Source organism: Pelodiscus sinensis, chromosome 26, assembly GCF_052426305.1.
Source record: "Pelodiscus sinensis isolate ZL-2025 chromosome 26, ASM5242630v1, whole genome shotgun sequence".
Lineage (NCBI taxonomy): Eukaryota > Metazoa > Chordata > Testudines > Trionychidae > Pelodiscus > Pelodiscus sinensis.
Genome location: NC_143077.1, coordinates 22,280,051 through 22,293,577, shown reverse-complemented (window position 1 = coordinate 22,293,577; position 13,527 = coordinate 22,280,051). Strand labels below are relative to the sequence as shown.

Here is a 13,527-nt window from a genome sequence, read left to right as displayed (position 1 = left end):
ACTAATCTATTAGGGTACGTTTAAACTTCATGCCTCTGTCGACGGAGGCATGTAGATTAGTTTATTCGAAAAAGGGAAATGAAGCCTCGATTAAAATAATCGCGGCTTCGTTTAAATTTAAATGGCTGCCGCGCTGAGCCGACAAACAGCTGATCAGCAGTTTGTCGGCAGATCGGGGCAGTCTGGACGCGCCGTGGTCGACAAGGAAGCCTTTGTCGATCAGCGCAGGTAAACCTGGTTTCACGAGGCATACCTGTGCCGATCGACAAAGGCTTCCTTGTCGACCGCGGCACATCCAGACTGCCCCGATCTGCCGACAAACAGCTGATCAGCAGAGCGGGGCAGCCATTTAAATTTAAATGAAGCCGCGATTATTTTAATCGCGGCTTCATTTCCCTATGCCGATCTGTCTAATCTACATGCCTCCGTCGACGGCCATCCCTAGAGAGGGATGGCAAGAGACAAATTGCTTGATCATTGCCTTCGGTCCAGCCTCTTTGGGGCACCTGGTGCTGGTCACTATCGGCAGACTGGCCACTGGGCTAGATGGACCTTTGGTCTGACCCAGTACAGCCATTCTTATGTTCTTACGGCAAACAACCTTTTCACACTCTTTCCCCCAGGTTATCTGGGTAGACACCATCACAAGGCAAACATGGATCCCGTTCAGCAGTAAAGAGCGATGGTCATCACTGCAAATAATTCACAACTTATGTCCAGGGCCTAGCCAGGAGCCGCTAGAGCAAGAAGAACGTGTGGAGGCCATGAACACAGAGGTGAGTGAAACACCTGAGTGGAGATGCTAGCGGCAATCGATTCTTCTGACAGAGAGAAATGCCAGTTCTGGACCCAGGTGACAAGCAGAGACTGGCAGGACTGCAGCTATGGGACAACGACCAGTGGCTGCAAAACTTGTGCATGCATAAGGCGACTTTCATGGAGGTTTCCTTCCCTGAGGTGCAGCAGTGCCAGAATGAGACTGGCTTTGATAGTTGAGAAGCGAGTGGTAATAGCCATGTGGAAGTTAGCAAGGCCAGGCAGCTACCGGTCAGCTGGAAATTAATTCAGAGCGGGGGAATAAGACGGTGGGAGGCTGCTGTGATCCAAGCAGCCAGTGATCCAAGTAGCAACGAAGGACAGAGACTCTGGGAAACATGCAGGCCATAGTGGATGGCTTTGCTGCAATGCAGTTCCCTAATGGTGGTGGGGTGGCAGATGAAACATACATTCCTATCTTGATTCCTGGCCACTATCCCAAAGAGCTCATAACTGGGAAGTGGTAGTTCTTGCTGGTGCCATGGGCTTTGGTGGATCACAAAGGCCGTTTCACTGGCATCAATATGGGATGGTCAGGAAAGGAGCATGACATGCGCATCTATAGGAACTTTGGTTTAGTCAGAAAGGTACAAGGTGGAATTTTCTTCCCACCTGGAAATCTTGCATCAGAGGCATTGAAATGCCAATTGTGATTCTTAGAAGCCCAGCCTCCCCTTCTTGCTGTGGCCCCTGAAGCAGTACGCAGGCAGCCTGGACATCAGTAGGAAGCAGCTCAGCTATAGGCCGAGCAAATGCAGAATGGTGGTAGAAAGAGCTTTTGGACGTTTAAAGGGAAGGTTTTGCCGTCTATTGACTGGGTTAGACCTCAGTATAAGCAGCATTCCCATTGTTGTAGCAGCCTCCCGTGAGCTCCCTAAAATTTTATGTCAGGGTAGGAGCATATTAAATGTGCTGACCTGTATATTTTACACAGCCCTGTCCCCGATCTGCCATGCACCACAAGCAATAACCATACTGTTGCTGAGAAATCCGGCCCCTCCCATGCCTGTACAGGCATGTCAGCTGCTCTGTTTGCTGCCTCAAGATCTGCTCCTGGGTCTTGGTTTCACGTTCCATGCACGTTATCCTCTCCTCATGCTCCGCGCATCTTCTGCAGCATCGTTCTCCTCTGCCCATTTAACCGCACCCTGCCCATGCGGGTGGGTTGCATTTGCTCATGGAATGTCATTCCGTTATGTTTTCGCCTTCAGATCTGTTCTAGCTGAACAGTTGGATGAGCCAGGGGAGTGGGCCTCAAGCTCACTGTTGCATCCTCTCCAAGAAAACAAGGGAAGGGCAGACGCTAGAGAAGACACATTGCAGAATGCAGAAGCTAATCTCTGAGCATAAAAGAACATTTGTCCGACACAACGGGCGTGTGTTAGTTACAAGGCAAAAGGCATCCTTTAAGCAGGCTCCATGCAGCAGATACAGCACAGAGGTCTTAAGGGAGCTGCTGGACTTGATTTGGTGGTAGGCATGGTAGGGAACAGTTTGGGGCTCGCTCTACTAACTCTGCTTTGAAAACACGGTGGTTGCAGCTCCCATAGCTAGGCAAGGGCCTATGTGTGCAAAGGGACCCAGAGTGGCATGGAGACAGGGAGGGAGTCTCGTGGCCACCACATGTTCAGGCGCAGGAAAGAGTCTGTTCCCCAGAGCTGAGCCCTGTGAAAGCCCCAAAGCTCGGCTCTCTCACCAACAGGTGGAAGATATCACCTCCCCCACCGAGTCTGTCTAGGGAGACCGAGAATTGTCTTGCAGCTTGGGTGGGAAAACGCCCCCTACAAACACAGTCACCGCTCCAAAATAAACCCACTAACTCATTTCTGTTGTACAGGAAAAAACTCCAGGCCCATGTGGCGACTCTGAGGGAAAGGAGAGCGAAGCTGCTGGGGTTAAAGGAGACCAGTGAGCAGAGAAGCCAGCAGTACCTGGTAGGTGTCTGTTGTTTTTCCCTGGCTGGGAGACGTAGTTGAGACTTAGGATTGTTTATTGTTAGATTTCTCTGTGGCCTTGGTGAAGGTGGGTTTATGTGAGTTTCTCCGTTCTCACGGGATAGTGTGTGCGTGTTGCAAATATTCTCTCCCTTGAAAAAATGGAAGCTGCATTTGAATGAATGAATGAATTTCTATTCACTGTGACGTTCATAAACAACTTCTCCCAAAACACAAGGGTTGTTTCCCAGGAGACTAGGACACAGGCCCTTATGGGATATTGGGAGCAAAGTGTAAAAAAGTCCCCCCCTTGTGATGAAAACATACAGTCAAGTATCCGGCTGTGAAGGATTCAAGGTTTTGAACCCCAGTCAGGGGAGCTGACACCCTTGACAACCCCCTAAGCAAGGTGTTCATGTGTGTGGGGGGGGAGGGGGGAGGCAGCCCATGTTCCTGGAAGGGGACAGTCCCATATTTAAAAGCTGTTCCCAGTGTTCTGACTTTGTCCCGTATTCCCCCGGAGCGGCCAGCACTCAGCAGGGTTTTGGGGGTTGGAAACCTGCAGCTTGCGGGACACCAGCAGCACACGAGCCAATTTTCTGTGGCCCCTTCCCACCGCAGAGCAGGGAGCTTGTGCTGCAGCTTCCGGCTGGGAAGGGGAAGGGGTGGGAAAGGTGCATGCGAGTCCCTGGGGCTGCCCCTGCCCAGCCTGGGGATGCAATTCCTGGGAGCCAAGGGAAAGCCCCAGCGTGTGCCTCCTCTGTGCATGACTCCCCCCTCTCCCCAGAGGAGGGAAAGCCCTGGTACACGCCTCCTCTGGAGACACCCCCCCCACCACACCATGCCACTCCAGTTCTCAGCACACCACAGACCTGGGGGAGAGGAGCAGCCACTGCACTTCCAGAACCCCCAGAAGTGGCGCGTGGCTGGACTCCCATCCACCTCACGGGAAGCCGCCACTATCTCCATTGTCACTGGAGGTGGGCAGTGGGACTCCTTGGGGTGGGGGAAATCAGAGGGGGGCCTCCCAAACAGCTCATGAATGACTGTTCGCACCCTCGCAATTTGACCAGTTGGTCACGATTGACGGGTTGGTGACCATCGCCATAGCGACTGGGGGTCAGGCTGGGCTGGGAGTTTGCACAGGAAGCTGGAGGCTGCAGCCCTGTGGGTGTTCAGATTGGGGTTGGGGTGTCAGAGCATCCAGCATCAGGGGCTCTCTCCTGCTAAAGGGCTCTGCTCAGCCAGGACAGGGCTCCCAGCCAGCCTCAGGCAACTCCCCTTCCACTGCCCTGATGCCAGGGTGAGGGGCACAGCCTGCCTGAAAGGGAAGTGTCGGGCCCTGTCACTTGTGGTCTGGGTCCCTCGCCCACAATCCCCATGAGGCAGGGGAGGAGCCCAGGGTGCACAGTCCTGAAATGCAGAGTTTGTGTCCTCGTCTCCCTGTGGCACCCACGGGTGTTTGTTAGCTGGGCCTTAGCCCCGCCCCTTCACCATGAGGCCACGCCCCCTGCTCCTTCTCATCCCCCCTGGGGCCCAGTCCCTCCAACTGCCCTGACTGGCCTGCCCTGGGCTGGGGACACAGGCTAGGGACTGCTCTTGGGTGCTCCAGCCTCTGCCCAGAGCGGGTGGATGGTCCTGGACAGCCCTTGTCCAGCCTGGCTCTGACGTCCATCCCGGGGGGCGTGCGGGGTTCTTTGTGCTTTTCATTTTCACTTTTTCTTCCTGGTTTTAAATGCCTTTTGGGGCGGGGCAGGATCCCTCTTTGTTTTACTTTGGGGGAGACAGTCCAGTTTCCCGGAGTACGATTTCCCTCGTGGGTTTGTTTTTTTCTTCCCTTCCCATCCCACTTCTTTTTTTCCCCATTTCTGCTTCCTGACCAATCAGTTTCAAAAAGAAAAGAATTTGCAAGGAGAACAGGGGGAGAAATTGTGATTTAAAAGAAAACAAGCCAGATGCTGTGTCTCCGAGGCAGCACTCAAGGCAGCAGGCGTGGGACAGAGCATCTCTAGGCCCAGAGACCGGGGCATGGGTCTGTTCCCAGGCACTTACCCACACGGCTCAGCACGATCACAGCCAAGGCCAGAGAGACGCACCCGGTGCCCAGCGCCACTAGGCAGTGTCGGTACCTGAGGGGAGCAGGCGGGGGAGCTGGAACAGAGGGGTTCAGAGCACAGGGTCAGCAGCTGCCGCAGCGGGATCAGAGCTATGTCACCACTAGTACTGGAGGCAGATCCACAGCTGGTGCCAACCCACCCCACAGAGCTCACAAGCAGCAGGTCAGTGGCACAGAGACTGTTTTTCTGCACTTAAAGGCTCCTCGCCCAATCGCAGGCCGTGTCAGTCAGCTGCAGCCCGACTGCCAACCCTGGGACCAGATCCAGCTGCTGGGAGTTACCTGAAGTGCTGCACTGATGTGAGAGAATTTATCCTGATTCACACCCCTTGGAAATCCATCCCTGTCAGAGTGCAGGGCACGAGCAAAGTCCGTTCTCATAACAGTGGTGGCTGCACACACCAGCTGGGATCAGGACCCTGTGGTGCTGGGCGCTGCACAGACGCAGCGAGAGACAGTCCCTGCCCCAGCTGGGACACAGAGCCCAAGGTTGGCAGGGGAGGGCCTTGCAGCCAGTACCTTGGTTCTCAGCTGCAGACGAGCTACCCCGCTGGGGGCAGGGGTCCAACCCCATGCTCCTGTCCTTGTGCTGCATCATCCCCAAGCAGAGCGACAGTCGAGCTGTCTAGGACAGAGGGGGTGGGACAGGGCGGTGATCCTGCTACAGCGGAAGCATCTGCCCTCATACTGCAAAGCACTTGGCTGTCGCACAGAGACAATCAGATACCCAGGTAGGTGGGTGCACATGGGGATTGAGGGATAATTAGATCCTGTCACACACTGGAGCTGGCTAAAAGGAAGTGGGATTCCAACCTCCCTTCCTCCCTTTCACTTGGCTGGGACGGGGGGGGGGTGGGATGCAGGAGGGGATGCAGGGTGCTGGCTCCTGGAGGCAGTTCAGGGCTAGGACAGGTGCTTGGGGTACAGGAGGGGGTTCAGGATACAGGAGGGCAAACTGCTGGTTCAGAGAGGGGATTCAGGGCAGGGGTTCAGGGCGCTGACAAAGTTTTGATCAGAGCAACGAACATTTCAATGTTTGCCCAATTTGGGGCAAAACCAAATGTTGAAATATTGGAATTACCAGTTGATTTGTTTTCTATCAAAGACACACAGCAGTGAGAGAGAGAGGGAGGTGCACCAAGGGAGACCTAGTGAGAGACTCTGTGAAAGAGAGTTTTGTCCTTGAGGCTGCGTCTTCACTGCATTCTTATTTTGGAATAAGCAATTCCGGAGGAGATATTCCAAAATATCTTATTTCAAAATAGCGTGTCTACACTACAGGGAAGCCTCACAATTAGTCCAAGGCAGGCTTCTCTAATGTGGATGCACTGTCTCGATTTAGACCCCCCCAGGAGGCACTGGGGAATAATGACTTTGAATGGCCCTGGGGAGGAGTTATTTTGAATTAGCAGCAGTGGAGCATCCACACTACCGCTATTCCGAAATAGCTATTTTGGAATCAACGTTATTCTTTATGGAATGAAGTTTACAGACATCAGAATAAGCTGTCTGTTATGTCAAATGTATTTTGATAACGGAATTGCTATGTAGATGCTATATAGGAAGCCTAATCCGAACTACCTAGTCCGTGCCGCATGTAGCCGCGGGCACGGAGTCCGAACTAGCCGGCATTTAAAAATAGCGGCGCCTGGCAAGATGCAAATGAAGCCCGGGAAATTCAAATCCCGGGCTTCATTTGCAACTTCGGTTGCCTACATTAACCACCCTAGTTCGAACTAGGGTGGTAGTGTAGACATACCCTCTGTACCTGGGAGCAAGTCACAGAATTACACTGAGCCTTAGTTTCCCAAATGTAAAATGGAGTTCATGCCTCCTTTCTCTGTACTGTTTGTAACTTTTTTGGGGCAGGGCTTGTCTCTCTATGGCTGTGTCTACATTGGCACCCTTTTCCAGAAAAGGGATGCTAATGAGACCAGTCGGAATTGCAAATGCCCCGGGGATTTAAATTTCCCCCCCGGCATTTGCATGAACATGGCTGCCGCTTTTTTCCAGCTCGGGGCTTTGCCGGAGAAAAGCGCCAGTCTAGACAGGTATTTTCGGAAAATAAACCCTTTTCCGGAAGATCCCTTATTCCTACTTAAAATCAGGAATAAGGGATCTTCTGGAAAAGGATTTATTTTCCGAAAGATACCTGTCTAGACTGCACTATGCAAATTCCATATCTGATTTTGATTGAATTTCAAAATAGGCTGTTTCGAAATTTGGTGCATCGACACAGCACCAGATTTCAAAATAACACGCTATTTTGAGACATCTCTTAACCCTCATGGAATGAGTGTGACTGGGATGCCGAAATAGCACGCCTGTTGTCTGAAAAATATTTTGAAATAATGGGCAGCTTGTTATGATGTGTGGTAGCTATTTCAGGATACCTCCAGTGTCCCAAAATAGCTGTACAGTGTAGACCTACTCTTATTCCTCGTGAAATGACGGTCACAGGAGTCGGAGTTGTAAGCAGTCCTCTGGCTGCATGTTATTTCAGCATTATCATATATATAGTAGCCCAGTGTCTGAGAGTCTATAACGCTGTAGCATTACAAACTCGCCTCTGGGGGGTGTTCCAGACTGGTTATAGTAGCTGTAGCGTTACAAACTCGCCTCTGGGGGGTGTTCCAGACTGGTTATAGTAGCTGTAGCGTTACAGACTCACCTCTGGGGGGTGTTCCAGACTGGTTAGAGTAGCTGTAGCGTTACAAACTCGCCTCTGGGGGGTGTTCCAGACTGGTTATAGTAGCTGTAGCGTTACAGACTCGCCTCTGGGGGGTGTTCCAGACTGGTTATAGTAGCTGTAGCGTTACAGACTCGCCTCTGGGGGGTGTTCCAGACTGGTTATAGTAGCTGTAGCGTTACAAACTCGCCTCTGGGGGGTGTTCCAGACTGGTTATAGTAGCTGTAGCGTTACAGACTTACCTCTGGGGGGTGTTCCAGACTGGTTATAGTAGCTGTAGCGTTACAAACTCGCCTCTGGGGGGTGTTCCAGACTGGTTATAGTAGCTGTAGCGTTACAAACTCGCCTCTGGGGGGTGTTCCAGACTGGTTATAGTAGCTGTAGCGTTACAAACTCGCCTCTGGGGGGTGTTCCAGACTGGTTATAGTAGCTGTAGCGTTACAGACTCGCCTGTGGGGGGTGTTTCAGACTGGTTATAGTAGCTGTAGCGTTACAGACTCACCTCTGGGGGGTGTTCCAGACTGGTTAGAGTAGCTGTAGCGTTACAAACTCGCCTCTGGGGGGTGTTCCAGACTGGTTATAGTAGCTGTAGCGTTACAGACTCGCCTCTGGGGGGTGTTCCAGACTGGTTATAGTAGCTGTAGCGTTACAGACTCGCCTGTGGGGGGTGTTTCAGACTGGTTATAGTAGCTGTAGCGTTACAGACTCGCCTCTGGGGGGTGTTCCAGACTGGTTATAGTAGCTGTAGCGTTACAGACTCGCCTGTGGGGGGTGTTTCAGACTGGTTATAGTAGCTGTAGCGTTACAGACTCACCTCTGGGGGGTGTTCCAGACTGGTTATAGTAGCTGTAGCGTTACAGACTCACCTCTGGGGGGTGTTCCAGACTGGTTATAGTAGCTGTAGCGTTACAGACTCGCCTGTGGGGGGTGTTTCAGACTGGTTATAGTAGCTGTAGCGTTACAGACTCGCCTCTGGGGGGTGTTCCAGACTGGTTATAGTAGCTGTAGCGTTACAGACTCGCCTGTGGGGGGTGTTTCAGACTGGTTATAGTAGCTGTAGCGTTACAGACTCACCTCTGGGGGGTGTTCCAGACTGGTTATAGTAGCTGTAGCATTACAAACTCGCCTCTGGGGAGTGCGGAGCCCAAACGGCCATTTGGGCTCCATGGTCCCCCACGTGAGAGGGAGGAGGGGGAGGAGAAGAGAAAGACAGAGACAGAGAGAGAGGCAGGAGGCGGAGGAGAGCTGAGAGTGGGAGGAAGCAGTAGGAGGAGGAGAGAGAGAGAGAGGGATGAAGAGGAGAGACCCGAAAATCCCATCTTATGACACGCTATTGGCTAGTATTGAAATAAGGGTCTGAAGTGTAGAAATGACGCTGCTGTGTAAACATGCCCCTAGTGCAGAGTTTCTCAAACTGTGGGTCCCAACCCCCTCCCCCACCCCGGGGGGCTTGCGAGCAACTTAGAGGGTGGTTTCAGCAACTGAAAGGGGGGTTGAGAGCAACTTACAGGGAGGTCGTAGTATCACAAGTTTGAGAACCCCTGCCCTAGTGGGTTGTTTTAAGCCTATTGAAATAAATGGGAATTGGGCCCTTAAGGCCTAGGTTCCCAAATATATTGCGCTGCCCAGCACCCAAGGGAGTTAGGCACCTGGATACTGTTGAGGAGCTGGGCCGAGGTGCTTTTGAAAACCTCCCTCAGGCATTGCTGCAGTTTTAGGTGCCTAAAATCCTTGAATTATCCCATGATCCTCCCCTGCATCACAGGGAATGTGGGCAAGAGGCAGAGAGGGGAAGTGACAGATGCCAGATAAAGTCCTAAGCAGGCAGGCTGTGCCCCTCACAGGTGGGAGCACTCGAAGGGGAGGGGCACCCATCCCAGCCTGGGAGGAAGTCTGTGAGCAAAGCAATGACTGTAGCAGCAGAGAGACCCAGACACTCTGACCACCAGCCTGACACCCTCAGGGCTGCAGCCCAGCCCCTCAGCTTCCTGTGCGATCTCACACCCCGCCCATGTCTCCTGGCCATTCCTCTGAGACCCGACACAGGTGAGGAGAGCTGCACTGTATTGAACCTGCAGCCCCAGAGGCCCAGATCACATGGTCTGTCCCCAGCCTGGGATCCAGACTGGTCCTCCCTCTGTGCCTCAGTTTCTCCAGTGGTACAGTGGTGATAACAGCTCTGTGCTGTGTCTCACCTGGGGTGGGGAGGCTAAATCCGGTCAGACTCTGAGGTGCTCTGACACTGTGGAGGAGAGCGGTGAGTAACTGAGAGAGCTGCAAACACAGGCTGGGTTTGCAGAAAGGCCCAAGGGATTTAGGTATCTCTCAAGCTGATTTTTTCAGTCCCAGCCACTTTTTCAGACTCAGTAGCCCAGGGGAGTCAGAAGTGATGAGGCTGAACAGACTTAGTTCTGTCTCCACAGGGCTCTGTCAGTTCTCCTGTCTAACACCCTCCTGTAACACTGACCAGTCACCATTCTCCCCAACGCTGCTTTGCAGTTTCCCACCTGGCGTCAGAGAAGGGACAGACCCCGGCAGCCCCTGGGAGTGGGGACCCCAGCACAGCAGCCTGCAGCGCCTGCCTGGAGCGTGTCCGATCCCAGCTGTGCCCCACGGCCCAGCCCGGCCCAGCAGGTAACCCCAGCTCATGTGTGTCTGAGCCGCCCACCCCCAGGCACTGCCAGTGGGAACCCAGCTGCGGGGCCAGGCCATGGGGCTCCTGCAGGGCAGGGACACGCCGCCCCCTGCTGGCTGCACTGATCTAGTCCCCATCCCCACTCAGAGCCAGGCTGGGAATGTACCTGCCTCAGCAGGGCCTGGCTGTGGGGCAGTGACACCTAGTGTCCGTGTTCTGGTATTACATGGGAAGATTGAAATAGCTGTAATACAAAGTGATCCAGGGTTTTTTTCGGTGGGAGGTGGGGTCAAAACTCATTATTAGAGACACTGTCTCATGGTTCCCCACACACACACACACACACACACACACACACACACCATTCCCTGGCATCTGGGCCCATGTCCCCCCCATTTCACATCACCCCTTGGTTCCAGCCTTCCCTGCTAGTCTGAGTTTATCCCACAGTTACTCCAAGACCTTCTAGGCCACTCTGGCTGTGAAAAGGGGTCTTAATGTGGGTACTGGTCCCAGATAGACCAGTCCTGCTGGCGTGGAGCTGCTGGAAGGGTCCCTCGCCAATGTTCCCTCTAATGTTTTCCAGCCGTGTGCAGAATGCCCTGTGCACTGAGGCATGTGTGGATGTGCACCACCAATAGACACACATGCTGCTGTCTGTGCGCGCTCTGCTAATCGGCTGGGCAGCATTTGAATGTCTCCTGGGTGCTCACCCAAAGGCTCAGCTTACAGGAACCCTGCGCAACAGCCTCTTCCCAACTCCCACAGTAGGGGCAGAGCAGGGTGTGAGGCTAGAGCACAGTGCACCATGGGAATTCTCTGCTCTCCAGGGCCCAGATGGGAGCAATGGGTTAGGCAGAGCAGCCCCAAGGCTCCTTTGACCATCCCCCCGGAGCCAGGCAGGGCCCAGCCCCCGATTGCAGGGAGCACAAAGGGGATTCAAGGGGAAAGTACAAACTGGAGATGGAAGAGTGCAGTCGATCAACCGACAGGCAAAAGCTTATAGGTGAATGCTCTACACGACACGCATTTCCCCCTTCCCTCTGCCAGTGCATCGTTTAGCAGGATGCCCAGCAGCCCGGCTCAGTTCTGGCTCATGCAGGGTCCAGGACCTACCCCCGTTGTGGCTCTGCTTTTAAAGAGTATTAGGAGCTGGGTGTGCAGGCAGCTTGCACCAGGTCCAGGAGCTCAGATTCCTGCCATGCCCCCAACCCCTGGACAGGGGCTGCTGCTGTCCCAAGAGGAGAGCTGGTTTTTAAACGGGTTCCCCTTGCAGACCTGCTCCCGCCTGGCATCTCTGCTGCTGCCTCTGATACAGAGGCAGCAGGGTGGGTGGGCAAAGGGCTCCTCGGGAGTGGGGCTGGAGCGCACTGGAGGCTGACTATAGAATAATCGAGTAAGGGATACGAATTCATGCAGTTACTCGACTGTTCAGTTAAGCACTATTGAACATCTCTAATTCAAACCCATTTATCCCCATCCCTGCCCGTCACAGGAAGGGGGTAGCTGGGAATGAGCCTCAGAGCACTAATGGTGCCCGTGTCTTTGCAGGGGGCGCCGGGTGCAGTCCCAGGGCTGAAGGGGAGGCAGATAGCAGGGGCCCCAGTCTGCTCTGCTCGCCAGGCTCCTAGAAGCATGACTTGGGGAAAGGGCGGAGTCACCCCCTCACACACACACCCCCTGGTCGCTGGTACCAAGAAGCAGCTGGGAACTGGTGGAGCCATGTGGTCTGGGGAGGGGTCGCTTCGCTGCTGGTTACTAAGGGGGCAGGCTTGACTCCTGCTGCTGTTCTGGTGCTACTAAGCCCCCAGGCCATTTCAATTGGGGGAAAGTGGTGGAATGGGGGCAGGAAGGGGTGGAGAAATGGGGCCAAGATGCTGGGGAGCTCAGCATCCCCCAGTAACGGCCCTGCTGGGTGCAGCTTGTAAGAGGTCAGCTGGAGCTGGGGCTACCATTTACGTGCCATGTGGCTGCCTAGAGCACCATGAAATCAGGGGCAATTTGGTGCCACAGGTTTCGTGGTGCCCCACATGGCTGTGTAGCTTGCGTATTGGTAGGGGTGGCCCAGGAGAGAGGGAGGGGGAAAGAGAGATGCAGATCAGGGCTACACGTCCTGTAGGCCACATGTGGCCCGCAGCCTGTTTGTTTGTGGCCCGCAGTGTAGTTTGTGTTTACGCAGAGCTCAACGTGGGCCCACAGGAGGAAGCCAGAACAAAGAAGTAATCGATGTCATGCTGTTCTGCAGCTGCGCATTTTCGGAGTTAAATTCCTGGACTGTCATTGCTCAGTGAAAGTGCTGCCATAGGGTGGAAATCGGGGAATTGTTGCATTTTGTTCATATCAGCAGAACTGACTTAACTGGGGCCTGCGTGTTGTGTAGTCTTTGTGTTCATGCCTGTCGGTGTGAAAAAAGGGATTTGCAAGTCTATGAACCACGCTTAAGTTGTGGCCCTCAGCATGTGCTCGGAGCATCACTGTGGCCCCCAGGGCTTCCAAAGTTGAGTAGCCCTGATGTAGGGGGACGGATGGATGGAGGGTCTACATGGGGATTGCCAGGCTCACAGCCCCATAATTCTGGTGCTGGACTTGATGACGACTTGGACATGAGAGAACATTCTGGTCACCAGGTGCCTGTCACACTCCCTGCAGGAGGCCCTCCAGGACCTGACGCAAGGCCCCTCTCGGCTCTGGGTGGGACTATCCCACCCCTCCCCGGAGAAGGCCTGGACCTGGCTGGATGGATCCCGGCTGGATCAGACCCGGTGAGTGATTCCTTGAGTCACTTTCCCTGTGTGGGCAGAAGGGGGCAGGGACGGGGAGGGCAGAGGAGGAGCAGGGATGTTCAGGGTGAGGTGACGCTGAGGTTGTCCATTGACAGTCTGTGGAGGGAGCAGAGCAAAGGGGTGAGGCCGGAGCCTTGGGGATCCCCAGAGAGGGGGGCAGGAGAGGGGCAGACATGGACCAGCCAGAGGCAGGAGGGGACCAGGAGGGGCAGCGTCGGCACAGCCCGGCAAGGAGGAGCCGTGGGGCAGGAGAGAGATGGGCAGGGCCTAGCGCAGCAGGGAGGAGGGAGCTGGAGCTGGGCTTGGGCCAGGGAGAGGTCGTTAGAGCCCCTGGGCTGGCCCTGGCAGTGGTGGGGAGGGGCAGTCCCAGGGCAGAGCTGGACGGGAGAACAGGGCAGCTGCGGATCCTGTTAACACAGGGAAGAGCCGCTGTCGAGTGAGTGTGATGGGCCCACAGGTGCTGACAGGGGCCTTTCCTGTGTGTCGCAGGCTCCCGGTGTCAGGCCCAGCTGAGGGGAACAGCTGTGGGATGATGAAGGGGAATCAGATTCATT

The 13,527-nt window shown here is 54.4% G+C and overlaps 1 long non-coding RNA gene across 1 annotated transcript; it reads left to right on the top strand.

The window, feature by feature from the left end:
* Positions 1-628: 628 nt before the first annotated feature.
* LOC149521587 (uncharacterized) lies at positions 629-10,203 on the top strand. Its single transcript, XR_016347911.1, has 3 exons — positions 629-776; positions 2,654-2,750; positions 10,055-10,203. It is a non-coding gene; the product is annotated as an uncharacterized LOC149521587 (long non-coding RNA).
* The last annotated feature ends 3,324 nt before the right edge of the window (positions 10,204-13,527 follow it).